Raw genomic sequence first — 14769 nt, 5'->3', positions numbered from 1 at the left:
GAGCCCTGAGTGCCACAGTGCCCCTCCACACACACACTGCATCCCAATTCCTTCTATTCTCTAGTGCACTCATATGACCCTGGTCTAAAGAAGTGCACTACAGTATATATGGTGTTGGAGCACATTTGGGTGTACACTCCAGACCACCAAGGGTAGATAAATGGTGAACACATCAGGGAATCTACAAACACACATATGCTGTTTGAAAGTATAGTGTATGTGTGCATGGTGGAAGAACTCACGGTTCTAACCACAATCATACCAATGCAAGAAACACCAAACAAGATACAAAGGATTGCTACGTCAACTCTTCAGATCAGTATTCATTCATTCAAGGTAACCACTATTGATAAGTTTGAAGTGTCTAATTGCTACCATCCACTCACCTAGTGACATTGGCTACTTAAAAATCTAAGATTTCAGAATCCATCTACAGGGGCACATCACAGAAGCACATAACAGAAGCACATCACAGGGGCACATCATAGGGGCACATCACAGGGGCACATAACAGAAGCACATCACAGGGACACAGCACAGAAGCACATCACAGGGGCACATCACAGGGGCACATCACAGGGACACATCACAGGGGCACACCACAGGGGCACATCACAGGGACACATAACAGGGGCACATCACAGGGGCACATCACAGGGGAACATCACAGGGGAACATCACAGGGGAACATCACAGGGGCACATAACAGGGGCACATCACAGGGGCACATAACAGGGGCACATCACAGGGGCACATCACAGGGACACAGCACAGAAGCACATCACAGGGGCACATCACAGGGGCACATCACAGAAGCACATCACAGGGGCACATCACAGGGGCACATCACAGGGGCACATCACAGAAGCACATCACAGGGACACAGCACAGAAGCACATCACAGGGGCACATCACATGGGCACATCACAGGGGCACATAACAGGGGCACATCACAGGGACACATCACAGGGACACATCACAGGGGCACATCACAGGGGCACATCACAGGGACACATCACAGGGGCACATCACAGGGACACATCACAGGGGCACATCACAGGGGCACATCACAGGGGCACATCACAGGGACACATCACAGGGACACATCACAGGGGCACATCATAGGGGCACATAACAGGGGCACATAACAGAAGCACATCACAGGGGCACATAACAGAAGCACATCACAGAAGCACATCACAGGGGCACATCACAGGGACACATCACAGAAGCACATCACAGGGGCACATCACAGTGGCACATCATTGGGGCAAATCACAGGGGCAAATTACAGGGGCACCGCACAGTGGCACGTCAAAGGGGCACAGCACAGTGGCACGTCAAAGGGGCACAGCACAGTGGCATGGTGTTAGAATGTAATGGCTGTAATAATGAAGAGAACTCATTCCATTACAGCCAGGGGAAACACTTAGACAGGATTGTGAACATTATTCACTTCTCTAAGGTGTCGTCTGGGAGACCTAGCCAGCTCCCCAGACCTTTGTTCGCCAGCAGAGGAGTGAGTCAAAGCTCAGGAGTCAGTTGGACACTGTGGTGAATATTAAAACATATCTCTTTTTTGAGTAGACTTCAGGGCTACTGGATTTTGTAGTAGGCGTGCATTCAGGTTTGAAATGGTCTGTTTTGTTCATGTCCAGCTCTGAGGGGCTGGAGACAGCCTTCAGGTTCAGGACAGTGTGTGTATGTTGTGTGTGTGTCTGAATGGTCTGGATCTGGTCTAGTATCCACATCACAGCCCTGTTTGATAACTCCTCAGTAATGGAGCCTCTCACTTTGAAGCCTCTTGGTTTAAATTCAAGAGGAGAAATCTGACTTTTAAAAGCATACAATTACAGAGACAGAACAAAACACACACCCAGCTGTAATCAGCAAACAGAGGAGAGGATTGAGGTAAGAGGGGGTGGTAGAGGAGAAGGAGAGAGGGAGAGAGAGGAAAGAGGCGGGGAAGAGAGGAGAAAGAGAGAGGGAGAGTTGTTTATTTCACTTTTGTATATTATCAACCTCACTTGCTTTGGCAATGTTAACACATGTTTCCCATGCCAATAAAGCCCCTTGAATTGAATTGAGAGGCAAGAGAGGGGGGAAAGAGAGACAGGAGAAAGAGAGAGGGGCAAGAGAGAGGTAAGAGAGGTGGAGGTAAAAGAGAGAGGAGAGGAGTAAGAGAGAGAAGAGAGGAGAAGGGAGAATGAGGGACAGTCAGCTGCCTCAGAGAAGAGCCAGTAATCAGATGTATTTGGGCTGGTGACACCGTAGCAGCTTCCCTTCCCTTCTATCTCTCTATATCTCCCTCTCTCCTTCCTACTCTTCCCCCAGCAGCACACTTTCCTGCAGCACACTTTCCTGACGTCCTCTCTATGATCACATTTCTCAGGAAACACAGTATTGTAAACCTTCCCTCTAGCCAGGATCAGGGATACTGAGTAACTTACAGACCTGCGTCAGTCTGGTGTTCTCACCAACAACGTGACAAAACTAAGAAATATTGTGTGTGTGTATGTGTGTAGAGTGGATATGACAGAAGGGATAGAGAGATGGCTCTGGCTTTGATGAACTTCAACCTGACTATCTGTCTGAGAGCCCTGCTCTACTCTACTCTGTTGAGGTCAGAGGTCAGAAAGGCTGGCAGCCACTTACTACAGTAGATGACAGGCACGGCTGTGTCCATGTGTCCCTGTGTCCGTGTGTGTTTCAGTAGGCATCAGTGAGCATATACAGTCCATTAAGAAAGTATTCAGACCCCTTGACTTTTTCCACATTTTGTTACATTACAGCCTTATTCTTAAATTGATTAAATTGAATAAAAAAAATGTTCCTCATCCAACTATACAGTTGTTAAAATGGCGCCGAAGAGGATGCTGACGTTTTACATGCCCGTAATCAATTATGCTATTTTGTTCATTTGTTTGCGTTGTTTGTAACTTGTTTATTAACTTATTTTGTACATAATGTTGCTGCTACCATCTTTTCTGACCGAAAATAACTTCTGGACATCAGAACTGGGATTACTCACCATGGACTGGAAGAAGCTTTTTCCTTTAACGAGTGACGAGAAAGATATACTGCCAGATCAGGCTGAATGAAGACACGGACAATATCGACCTGGAGGGTTTTTCAATGCACCGGCAGAACAGAGAAGCTACATCTGGCAAGATGAGGTGTGGGGGTGTGTGTCTTTTTGTCAATAACAGCTGGTACGCAATGTCTACCATCCTTAATTGATAGTTGTTCCTTTCCATCGCTCGTTAGGGTTGATTTCAGAATGTCACTTTGGTGATGGTACCTCACAGTTTAAACATATTGCAAATGGACAATAGTCACCAGCAAGTCACCGTCCATCAGTCAATTAGATATCATTCTGACACCAAACTGATACAAACTGACACCAAACCCACTTTTTCCAACTCGTTTAGAAGCCAACTATCACATACTATGGAGCTGGCCCAAAATTCACAACACCTTCTGTTCAAACCATAATAAAACGTAAAAAAACACGTAGTTACGTTCCAGCTGCGGGTCCAGTTCTGATGTTATGTGTAGGCCTAGCTGAGGCGACCCCGAATCCCAAGTTTCGGCTTGATAGGTCATTTGGTGCCCGAGCAAGATCCTAATTGGTGCTGAAAATCCACTTTTTTCCATGCCTTGCTACGGGGGTCCTTGAATGAGCTATCGGACAGAAACGTTGGGGTCCGTCTATACGGGCCGAGGCGGTCGTAATGCACATAGTCTTCCGACTCTGGGACATTTCTAAATGTCGTCATTTTCGTGATGCAAAAATGAATTGAAGTTATTGCAAATGTACGAGGCTGTTTCTCGGTCCGAGAACCTTCTAGAGCCACGTAACTCACCACACACTATCGACCTGCAGGCACTGTCTGTCTCTACGCACCCCAATGGGTCCCTCCTGCCAAGCTGTGTGTGTGTGTGACTTAGTTTTTCTTTCAAATTTTACGTGAGTCATGACTGATTTACAGTTCATGGGGGTTGCCTAATCACACATATGAAGTTTTGAAAAGGTCTGACCATTTTAACCCTTCAAAACAGCCACTATGACACCATTTAAGGCACTTCCGGTTGGCACAGGAAGCTATAAGTAAACTCATATCCTGATTGGGGTATGCCTTTACAGAATCCTGAGTTTTAAGTCTTTACGTTAAGAACTGAGTTATTTACGGAGAGTTTAGTGAGTGTGTGTTATTTCAGAAAATCACAGAAAATCACAGAAATCTCGCAGAGCTCCGCAGCACACTTTAAAAAGATTCATATGAACACCCTGCAACTGGATCTGTAAATGTTTAAAACAACTATTTTTGAACATCACCAATTTGACATTGTACGATTTCTCTTAAACGTCGATAGATAAATGTCTAGTTCTTTTTTATTGACACCGTAGGTTCCTTTATTTTGACGTGAAGCAGAAAAATTATTGGTCTATTTTCATTTCGGAGCTTTAATCCCAGAAAAATTGCCATAACTCAAAAACCGTTGAGGCCTAGACACCATCTTGTTCGGGGCCAACTGCCCATTATGCCAAACCTACGCTCACCAAGTTTCGTCTTCGAAGTCTTTTCCGTTTTGGAGATAAGGCCACGTCGTGATTCGTGATGTTTTGTACATTTGCAATATGATTCCATTCGCCCTCTTGTGGGATTTATCGTGACAGTGGAAAAATGACCAAAATCTGATTATTTTATAAAACGGAAACCGAATGTCCGAGAGAGTTCGTTTGATGACTTCCCGGTAGATCCGGCCCTGCCGCACGGCCCGACGCCATCCGCAAATTTTACAAACGTTTTTGGACGTCTAGTAAGGGACCATACATTTGCAATATGGACTTTCTCACTAACCATATGGCGAATGTCAAAATGTTCCCTTTATCCTGTTAAGGCTCGGGACAATACTGCCCCCTTTGGATGAATTGCGTGCCGATAGTGCCCATAGTAAATCTGTCCAAAATTGCTAATATATGCATATAATAATAATTATTGGACAGAAAACAATCTAAAGCTTCTAAAACCGTTTGAATTATGTCTGTAAGTATAGCAGAACTCACAGGGCAGCCAATCTCCCAAACTAGTTTTGGAAACATGAAAGTTGGGCCAAATTTGACGTCATCGCCCCCAGCCTTCCCAACCAGCTATGGATCTGGAAACACTTTATATGTCTTCCACTAGATGTCCTCATTGAGTAGAGCGTTTAATTGTGCAAATCCCGCGAGCTTTTACCCTTTGGGAGGCAAAATAGTGGGTGTCGCGAGAAAATACATGCGCGTTAGGGCGCGAATTGTACACAGTCATTCCTCTGTTCCAGAGAGAAGAATTGCTTTTGTCTGGTTGAATCGCCAATTGTTTTGTACGTTTATAACATCCTAAAGCTTGATTCTGCACTTAGTTTGACCAGTTTAGTCGACATATAATATGTAATTTTGAAGTTTTGATGCGCTGTTCAACTGTTCGGGACCAGAAGTCATTTTGGATGCATTTCAGCTGAAAGTGGTAGCATATGCTAATACAAAGACACACGACTTGAAACAAAACGATGTATTGGGTAAGTATGACTCCTCCCACTACATTCTGATCGAAGACCATCAAAGGTAAGGGAATATTTATGTTGTAATTTTGTATTTCTGTTGACTCCAACATAGCGGAGAAATATTGCTTACGTCTGAGCGCCGCCTCAGATTATTGCATAGTGACAAAGCGGTTGCATTAAGAAGCAGTGTATCTTTCTAACTATATGTAGAACATGTATATTTAGTCAAAGTTTATGATGTGTATTTCTGTTATCTGGCGGAGCTTTCTATAATTTCTCCGGACATTTTTGAGGATTTTCTGAACATGGCGTCAATGTAAACAGAGATTTATGGATATAAATTGCATATTATTGAAAAAAACATAAATGTACTGTGTAACATGTCATATTATTGTCATCTGATGAAGATTTTCAAAAGGTTAGTGAATTATTTTTCTTTTCATCCTGCGTTTGTGATTGCATCTTTTGTTCGGCAAAATGGCTGTATATCGTCTGTGTCTTTGTGGTGGTTTGACATAAATATGTGCTATGTTTTCGCCGTAAAACATTTTAGAAATCTGACTCGCTGGGTAGATGAACAAGGTGTTTATCTTTCATTTGAGCTATTGGACTTGTTAATGTGTGGAGGTTAAATATTTCAAAGAATATTTTTGCATTCTGTGCGCCACCTTTTGAGTTGAGCGGGGGGGGGGTGCCCTTGGGGAACCTGTACCGTGAACACGTTAAGATATGGAAGAAGTTTGGAACCACCAAGACTCTTCGTGGATCTAGCCACCCGGCCACACTCTGCAATCGGGGAGAAGGACCTCATGGTCACTCTGACAGAGCTCCAGAGATCCTCTGTGAAGATGGGAGAACCTTCCAGAAGGACAACCATCTTAATAGCACTCCACTTAATTAGGCCTTTATGGTATAGTGGCCAGACAAAAGCCACTCCTCAGTAAAAGGCACATGACAGCCCGCTTAGACTTCATCAAAAGGCACCTAAATGACTCTCAGACCATAAGAAAGAAGATTCTCTGGTCTAGAGATCCTTGATGAAAACCTGCTCCAGAGCATTCAGGACCTAAGACTGGGGCGAAGGTTCACTTTCCAACAGGACAACAACCCTAAGTACATGGCCAACACAATTCAGGAGTGGCTTAGGGACAAGTCTCTGAATGTCGTTGAGTGGCCCAGCCAGAGCCCAGACATGAACCCGATCGAACATCTCTGGAGTGACCTGAAAATAACTGTGCAGCGACACTCCACATCCAACTTGACAGAGCTTGAGAGGATTTGCAGAGAAGAATGGGAGAAACTCCCAAAATACCGGTGTGCCAACCTTGTAGCATCATACCCAAGAAGACACTTGACTGCAAACACTGCCAAAGGTGCTTCAACAAAGTACTGACTGAAGGGTCTGAATAATTAAAGTAGCAATCAAAAGTGTGGACACACCTAGTCATTCAGGGTTTTTCTTTATTTTTACTATTTTCTAAAATTTAGAATAAAATACATCAAAACTATGAAATAACACATATGGAATCATGTAGTAAACAAAAAAAGTGTTAAACAAACCAAAATAATATTCTTCAAAGTAGCCATCCTATGCCATGATGACAGCTCTGCACACTCTTGTAATTCTCTCCACCAGCTTCACCTGGAATGATTATCCAAAAGTCCTGAAGGAGATCACACATATGCTGCTTTTCCTTCACTCAGCGGTACATCTCATCCCATACCACCTGAATTGGGTTGAGGTCGGTGATTGTGGAGGCCAGGTCATCTAATGCAGCAATCCATCACTCTCCGTCTTGGTCAAATAGTCCTTATACAGCCTGGAGGTGTTTTGGGTCATTGTCCTGTTGAAAAACAAATGATAGTCCCACTAATCGCAAACCTGACGGGATGGTGTATCGCTACAGAATGCTGTCGTAGCCATGCTGGTTAAGTGAGCCTTGCATTCTAAATACATGACCAACAGTGTCACCAGCAAAGCACGGCACCACATCACACCTCTTCCCCCCATGCTTCACGTTGGGAACCACACATGCGGAGATCATCCATTCACCTACTCTGCGTCTCACAAAGACACGCGGTTGGAGCCAAAAACGTCAAATTTGGACTCATCAGACCGAAGGACAGATTTCCACTGGTCTAATGTCCATTTCTTGTGTTTCTTGGCCCAAGCAAGTGTCTTCTTATTATTGGTTTCCTTTAGTAGTGCTTTCTTGCATGAAGGCCTGAGTCACACATTCTCCTCTGAACAGTTGATGTTGTGATGTGACTGTTACTTGGACTCTGTGAAGCATTTACTTGGGCTGCAATTTCTGAGGCTGGTAACTCTAATGAACTTATTCTCTGCAGCAGACGAAACTCTGGGTCTTCCTTTCCTGTGGCGATCCTCATGAGAGCCAGTTTCATCATAGCGCTTGATGGTTTTTGCGACTACACTTGAAGAAACTTTCAAAGTTCTTGAAAATGTCCATATTGACTGTCCTTCATGTCTTAAAGTAATAATGAGCTGTTCTTTCCATAACTTGGTATTTTACAAAACAGGAATGTCTTCTGTATACCACCCCTAACTTGTCACAACACAACTGTTCGGCTAAAATGCCTTGGCTCAAAGGAAAGACATTCCACAAATGAACGTTTAACAAGGAACACATGTTAAGTTAAATGCATTCCAGCTGACTACCTCATGAAGCTGGTTGAGAGAATGGCATGAGTGTGGAAAGCTGTCATCAAGGCAAAGGGTGGCTACTTTGAAGAATCTCAAATATAAAATAAATCTTGATTTGTTTAACACTTTGTTGGTTACTACATGATTCCATGTGTTATTTCATAGTTTTGATGTCTTCATTATTATTCTACATTGTAGAAAATATGAAAAAAAAAAAACTTGAATGAGTAGGTGTGTCCAAACTTTTGACTGGTACCATATGCAAGTGTAATATTTCAGTTTTAGATTTTTAATACATTTGCTAACATTTGTAAAAGCCTGTTTTTGCTTTGTCATTATGGGGAATTGTGTGTAGATTGATGAGGGGAAAAAATATTTCATACAATTTTTAATAATGCAGTAACCTAACAAAAGTTGGAAAAAGTCAAGGGGTCTTCTTACTTTCCGAATGCACTGTCGTCTGTTCAAGGTTCTTGTGTGCATTCAAGGATGTTTTTACAGGAGAGTGTGTTTAGTACAGTAGCACGTGTGTGCCTATACTAAGGAACACCCTTGAGGGCCAATCAAGATGATTTCACACCTCTCGCATCTGTTGCCTGTGTTCCTTAGGTTAACCGGTGGTTACCCAGTTACCTCACCTCACCCGGTAACGTAGGACTGCTGCTGGCAGGGCATGGCATCTTCTGTAGGGTAAGGCAGCTGATACGGAGACCTGTGGCATGGTGCCAGCAGGCATAGATGCATGGGAAACTTGGCATGCACTTGTTCCAACGTCAGTACTTGCACACTACTTACAATGAAGCAACATATTGGGCATGCATACTAAGTAGTACATAACTTGATGCCTGAATAGAAGACAAAAGTAGCTTTAGTTCCTGGACTGGAGTCATGGACCTCGGTCCGCCTTCAAGAAGGTTAACAACGTGACAAACTGCATTATCTGGGAACGACCTGTAGTGTTCATTTAAACTAAGAACGGCCTGTAGCGTTAATTTAAGAACGACTTGTAGTATTAATTTAAGAATGACCTGTAGCGTTAATTTAAGAATGATCTGTAACATTCATTTAAGAACGACCTGTAGCATTGATTTTAATGACGACCTGTAGCATTGACTTTAAGGATGACCTGTAGCGTTCATTAAAGAATGTTGATTTAAGAACGACCTATAATGTTGGTTCACAAGGTGACAAACTGCATTATCTGGGAACGACCTGTAGTGTTGATTTAAGAACGACCTGTAATGTTGATTTAAGAATGAACTGTAACGTTGACTTAAGAACAACCTGTAGTGTTGATTTAAGAATGACCTGTAGTGTTGATTTAAGAACGACTTGAAGCGTTCATTTAAGAACAACCTGTAGCATTGATTTTAAAGACGACCTGTAGCATTGATTTTAAAGACGACCTGTAGCATTGATTTTAAAGACAACCTGTAGCATTGATTTTAGAGCGACCTGTGGTGTTGATTTAAGAACGACCTGTAGTGTTGATTTAAGAACGACCTGTAGCGTTCATTTAGGAACGACCTGCAGCATTGATTTTAAAGACGACCTGTAGCATTGATTTTAAGGACGACCTGTAGCATTTATTTAAGAATGACCTGTAGGGGGCGCTAAAGAACGTGCTATGGAGTTGACGTGCTTTGCTAGAGCTCCGCTAAATTTGACAACAAATTCATATTTATCTCAACCTCTCACAACCTATAACTTAAAATATTGTTTGGTAATATGACAAAGGGAAAAGGCACCAAAAAAGGGAGTGCTAAACAAGATAATTTGAATGATATTTCAACATCACCGACCCATGAGGAGTTAGCTGAAGATGCTAGCTCCAAAGAGTTCCCCACAGAACCTAATCAAAATGACCTACTGGCTGCTATAAACTCACTAAGCAAGAAGGTGGATACAAGGCTGGCTAATATCTCAAAGAATATTGAGACTTTGACTGAAACTGTGAAGGCAATTAAGGGCAGGGTGCATGAGGTTGAGCAGACGACAGTTGATCACGAGGCCAGGCTAGAGGACATAGAGAAACTGTGCACAACATTCAAAAATGACAAAACCCTGAAAGCACAATTGGAAATGCTCGAGTCACATTCAAGACGCCAGAACATGCGAGTATTTGAGATCCAGGAGGACACTGAGAAAAGGAAACCCATTGAATTTGTCTCGGAGCCGATACTGGCATTGCTGAAGAGTGAACACTTCAAAACGGCCATCCTGAGGACGCGCCACCAAGGCCATTCATCACACGGCTGCACTATCCCCAGACCAGGGATCTCATCCTCACGCTGGCTAGTCAAAAGCTCCCCCTTAACTACAACGGAGCGAGGGTGTCTTTCTACCCAGATCTTACTTTGGAGGTGAGGAACCAACGGAAAGAGCATAACGAGTTACGCAACAAATGCAGGGCGGCCAATGACCTATAATATTGCTTGAAGAACGACCGGTTGTGTTGATTTAAGAACGACCTGTAGCGTTGATTTTAAGGACGACCTGTAGCGTTGATTTAAGAATGACCTGTAGCGTTGATTTAAGAACGACCTGTAGCATTGATTTAAGAACGACCTGTAGCATTGATTTTAAAGACAACCTGTAGCATTGATTTTAGAGCGACCTGTGGTGTTGATTTAAGAATGACCTGTAATGTTGATTTAAGAACGACCTGTAGTGTTGATTAATGAACGACCTGTAGCGTTGATTTAAGAACGACCTGTAGCGTTGATTTTAAGGATGACCTGTAGCGTTGATTTTAAGGACAACCTGTAGCGTTAATTTAAGAATGACCTGTAGCATTGATTTTAAGTCAAACATTGACAGTCAAACATTGCCTGTCAGCTGCAACCTGCAGGTTAGGACAAGGGGGTGCGTTTGTGTGTCCAGTTGAGTGTGGTGCCCTGTCTATTCTCTTGTGCCCCAAAAAAACATTCATGGGAAATGTTCTTCTACCAAATCAGAAAAACAACAACTGTGAACGGTGTTACAGCTCTGGCTCACACACCATACATCACCACAACAGCTATGGCTCACACACCATACATCACCACGACAGCTCTGGCTCACACACCATACATTACTACAACAGCTCTGGCTCACACACCATACATTACTACAACAGCTCTGGCTCACACACCATACATCACCACAACAGCTGTTGCTCACAGACCATACATTACTACAACAGCTCTGGCTCACAGACCATACATCACCACAACAGCTGTTGCTCACAGACCATACATTACTACAACAGCTCTGGCTCACAGACCATACATTACTACAACAGCTGTTGCTCACACACCATACATTACTCCAACAGCTCTGGCTCACACACCATACATTACTCCAACAGCTCTGGCTCACACACCATACATTACTACAACAGCTCTGGCTCACACACCATACATTACTACAACAGCTCTGGCTCACACACCATACATTACTACAACAGCTCTGGCTCACACACCATACATTACTACAACAGCTATTGCTCACACACCATACATTACTACAACAGCTGTTGCTCACACACCATACATTACTACAACAGCTGTTGCTCACACACCATACATTACTACAACAGATCTGAAATGGATGAAGACAGGCAGACAATCACACATCCACTCAATTATTTCCATTACCATGGTCATTGAGGCGTAGGACAGGTGTTGCACAGCAACCCTTTAACAAACAAACCATAACAGCAGATAAGATGTATAACCCAAATGAAATTAAATATTCCACCTTGCAACTTGCTGTTAAAAAACATAGCTAACAAAGCAGTGGGTAAACTGATATAGCATTGTGTGATGTCAGTGCACACAGTCCAATCCAACTGATATAGCACTGTGTGATGTCAGTGCACACAGTCCAATCCAACTGATATAGCATTGTTTGATGTCAGTGCACACAGTCCAACTGATATAGCATTGTGTGATGTCAGTGCACACAGTCCAACTGATATAGCATTGCGTGATGTCAGTGCACACAGTCCAACTGATATAGCATTGTGTGATGTCAGTGCACACAGTCCAACTGATATAGCATTACGTGATGTCAGTGCACACAGTCCAACTGATATATAGCATTGTGTGATGCCAGTGCACACAGTCCAACTGATATAGCACTGTGTGATGTCAGTGCACACAGTCCAACTGATATAACATTGTGTGATGCCAGTGCACACAGTCCAACTGATATGTACTTGAACCACTGAAAGCTGTCAATATGAGAGTTGAGATCAGACAAGGCTAAGGCCAGACCAGTCTAGACAAAATGGAACTTCTATCTCCTTTCCTATCACATTTCCTATATCTCCTATCCTATCACCCATCTTCCATCTTCTTTCCTATATCTCCTATCCTATCACCCATCTTCTATCTCCTTTTCTTATATCTCCTATCCTATCACCCATCTTCCATCTTCTTTCCTATATATCCTATCCTATCACCCATCTTCTACCTCCTTTTCTTATATCTCCTATCACCCATCTTCCAACTTCTTTCCTATATCTCCTATCTTATCACCCATCTTCTAAATCCTATCTCACTTGCAGACCACAGGAGCAACAGGACAAGACTATACAAGGCAAGAACTTGCAGTCCAGTCCAGTATGGTTTGAGGGGTAAGAGAGAGGATGGCAGAGTCCCATTTTCCATGGGACCTCCTTCCAGGCTGTGGCCCTGGAAAGTTTACTTCTCTTCTCTTGACTCCAGTATTGACTAATTCATGGGTCAAAATTAGTGAGCTGAGGACACAAGACCTGAGACTGATGGATCGACACACTGTGTCCGACCGCTGACTGCAGAGGTCGTGGAAACCAAAAGCAATTTCATGATCGATGATTCTAGTAAACATGGCAACTGCATCCCAAATGGCATCTATTTCCCTATGCAGTGCAATACTTTTGACCAGAACCCTATTGGCCCTGGGGCGGCAGGGTAGCCTAGTGGTTAGAGCGTTGGACTAGTAACCGGAAGGTTGCGAGTTCAAACCCCTGACAAGGTACAAATCTGTCATTCTGCCCTTGAACAGGCAGTTAACCCACTGTTCCCAGGCTGTCATTGAAAATAAGAATTTGTTCTTAACTGACTTGCCTGGTTAAATAAAATTAAAATACGGGGAATAGGGCCCTATACGGGGAATAGGGCCCTATACGGGGAATAGGGCTACCCGTAGCCTAGTGGTGAGAGTGTTGGACTAGTAACCGGAAGTTCAAACCCCCAAGCTGACAAGGTACAAATATGTCGTTCTGCCCCTGAACAGGCAGTTAACCCACTGTTCCTAGGCCGTCATTGAAAATAAGAATTTGTTCTTAACTTACTTGCCTAGTTAAATAAAGGTAAAATAATTTAAAAAAAATTGGGATGCGGAAATCATCTTCTTCATCTGTTTTAATCAGGGTGGCTGTCTAGAACCACAATGAATTGTACATGGTTGAACCACTTCACATTGGGATGCAGTCTAGAGTCAACGCCGATCTCTGCTGACAAAAGAAACAGCCACAGCATGGATTCAGACACTGGGCTACAGAGAGAGAGAGAGAGCGAGCGTGAAGGTACTCTAAACCTTTTAAATATTTATGCCCTCGTCCTCAACTATCACCCGTCCCAAAATGACAGCCTGCTTATACGACAATATTAAATCAATTTGTTGAAAGGGTGTTTTTAAAGGCTATCAAAAGCCATGTAGCTTGGGGAGCCCTGGTCCAAGTCCTCTAAGCCTGACAGGGTTTCTAATCAACAGTGCCCGCTGGTCTAGAGTCATTAAGGGGAACAGCAGCAGGTGTCTGTTTGGTCATCTAGCTGATTGGAGCCCACTCTGCTCTGCTACAGTACCACCGTAACACAGATTCATAATTCAATGCCTGGGTGTGGTGAGGTTTAATGTGCCTCCCTCATTCCACTATCAGGTGTAACCAGCACCAAAAGTCAACTACTCACTGAGACAGCTGCTGCCTATTTTATGTCCTAATCCCACTACAATAGAACAGAATAGAATAAAAGGTGATTCTTCAATATAACTCTAACATTACAGGTGCCAGGAGAGAGAGAGAGAGAGAGAGAGAGAGAGAGAGAGAGAGAGAGAGAGAGAGAGAGAGAGAGAGAGAGAGAGAGAGAGAGAGAGAGAGAGAGAGAGAGAGAGAGTTTAATTTGAATTGAGAGAGACCAAACCACACGACTAACAGCAGTGGCGACTTTATGGAACACAAAGCCAATCTCATCCTGGAACATCCAAAGGCCTGAGGTCATCTGCCTAGACTTCATCAAAGAAATACAGACATGGTCATCCTATAAGAAACATGGTATAGAGATGACGGACCCACTGGTTGCCCTCTAGGTTACAGAGAGCTGGTAGTCCCATCCACCAAACTACCAGGTGTGAAAAAGGGAGGGGACTCAGGGGGTATGCTATTTTGGTATAGAGCAGACATAACTCACTCTATTAAATTAATCAAAACAGGAACATTTTACATTTGGCTAGAAAATCAAAAGGAAATGACCCCACAGAGAAACATGTCATAATGTGTGCTACGTATATCCCTCCACTAGAATCCC

General features: G+C 43.4%; 1 protein-coding gene across 1 annotated transcript in view; it reads right to left on the bottom strand.

The window, feature by feature from the left end:
- The window catches only part of LOC135511927 (kinesin-like protein KIF19), a 101056-nt gene that overhangs the window by 65084 nt on the left and 21203 nt on the right, over positions 1-14769 (bottom strand). The window lies entirely within an intron of this gene.

This window comes from Oncorhynchus masou, chromosome 24 (genome assembly GCF_036934945.1).
Source record: "Oncorhynchus masou masou isolate Uvic2021 chromosome 24, UVic_Omas_1.1, whole genome shotgun sequence".
Lineage (NCBI taxonomy): Eukaryota > Metazoa > Chordata > Actinopteri > Salmoniformes > Salmonidae > Oncorhynchus > Oncorhynchus masou.
The sequence above is the reverse complement of the archived record's forward strand: the minus strand, read 5'-3'. Positions and strand labels throughout refer to the sequence as shown.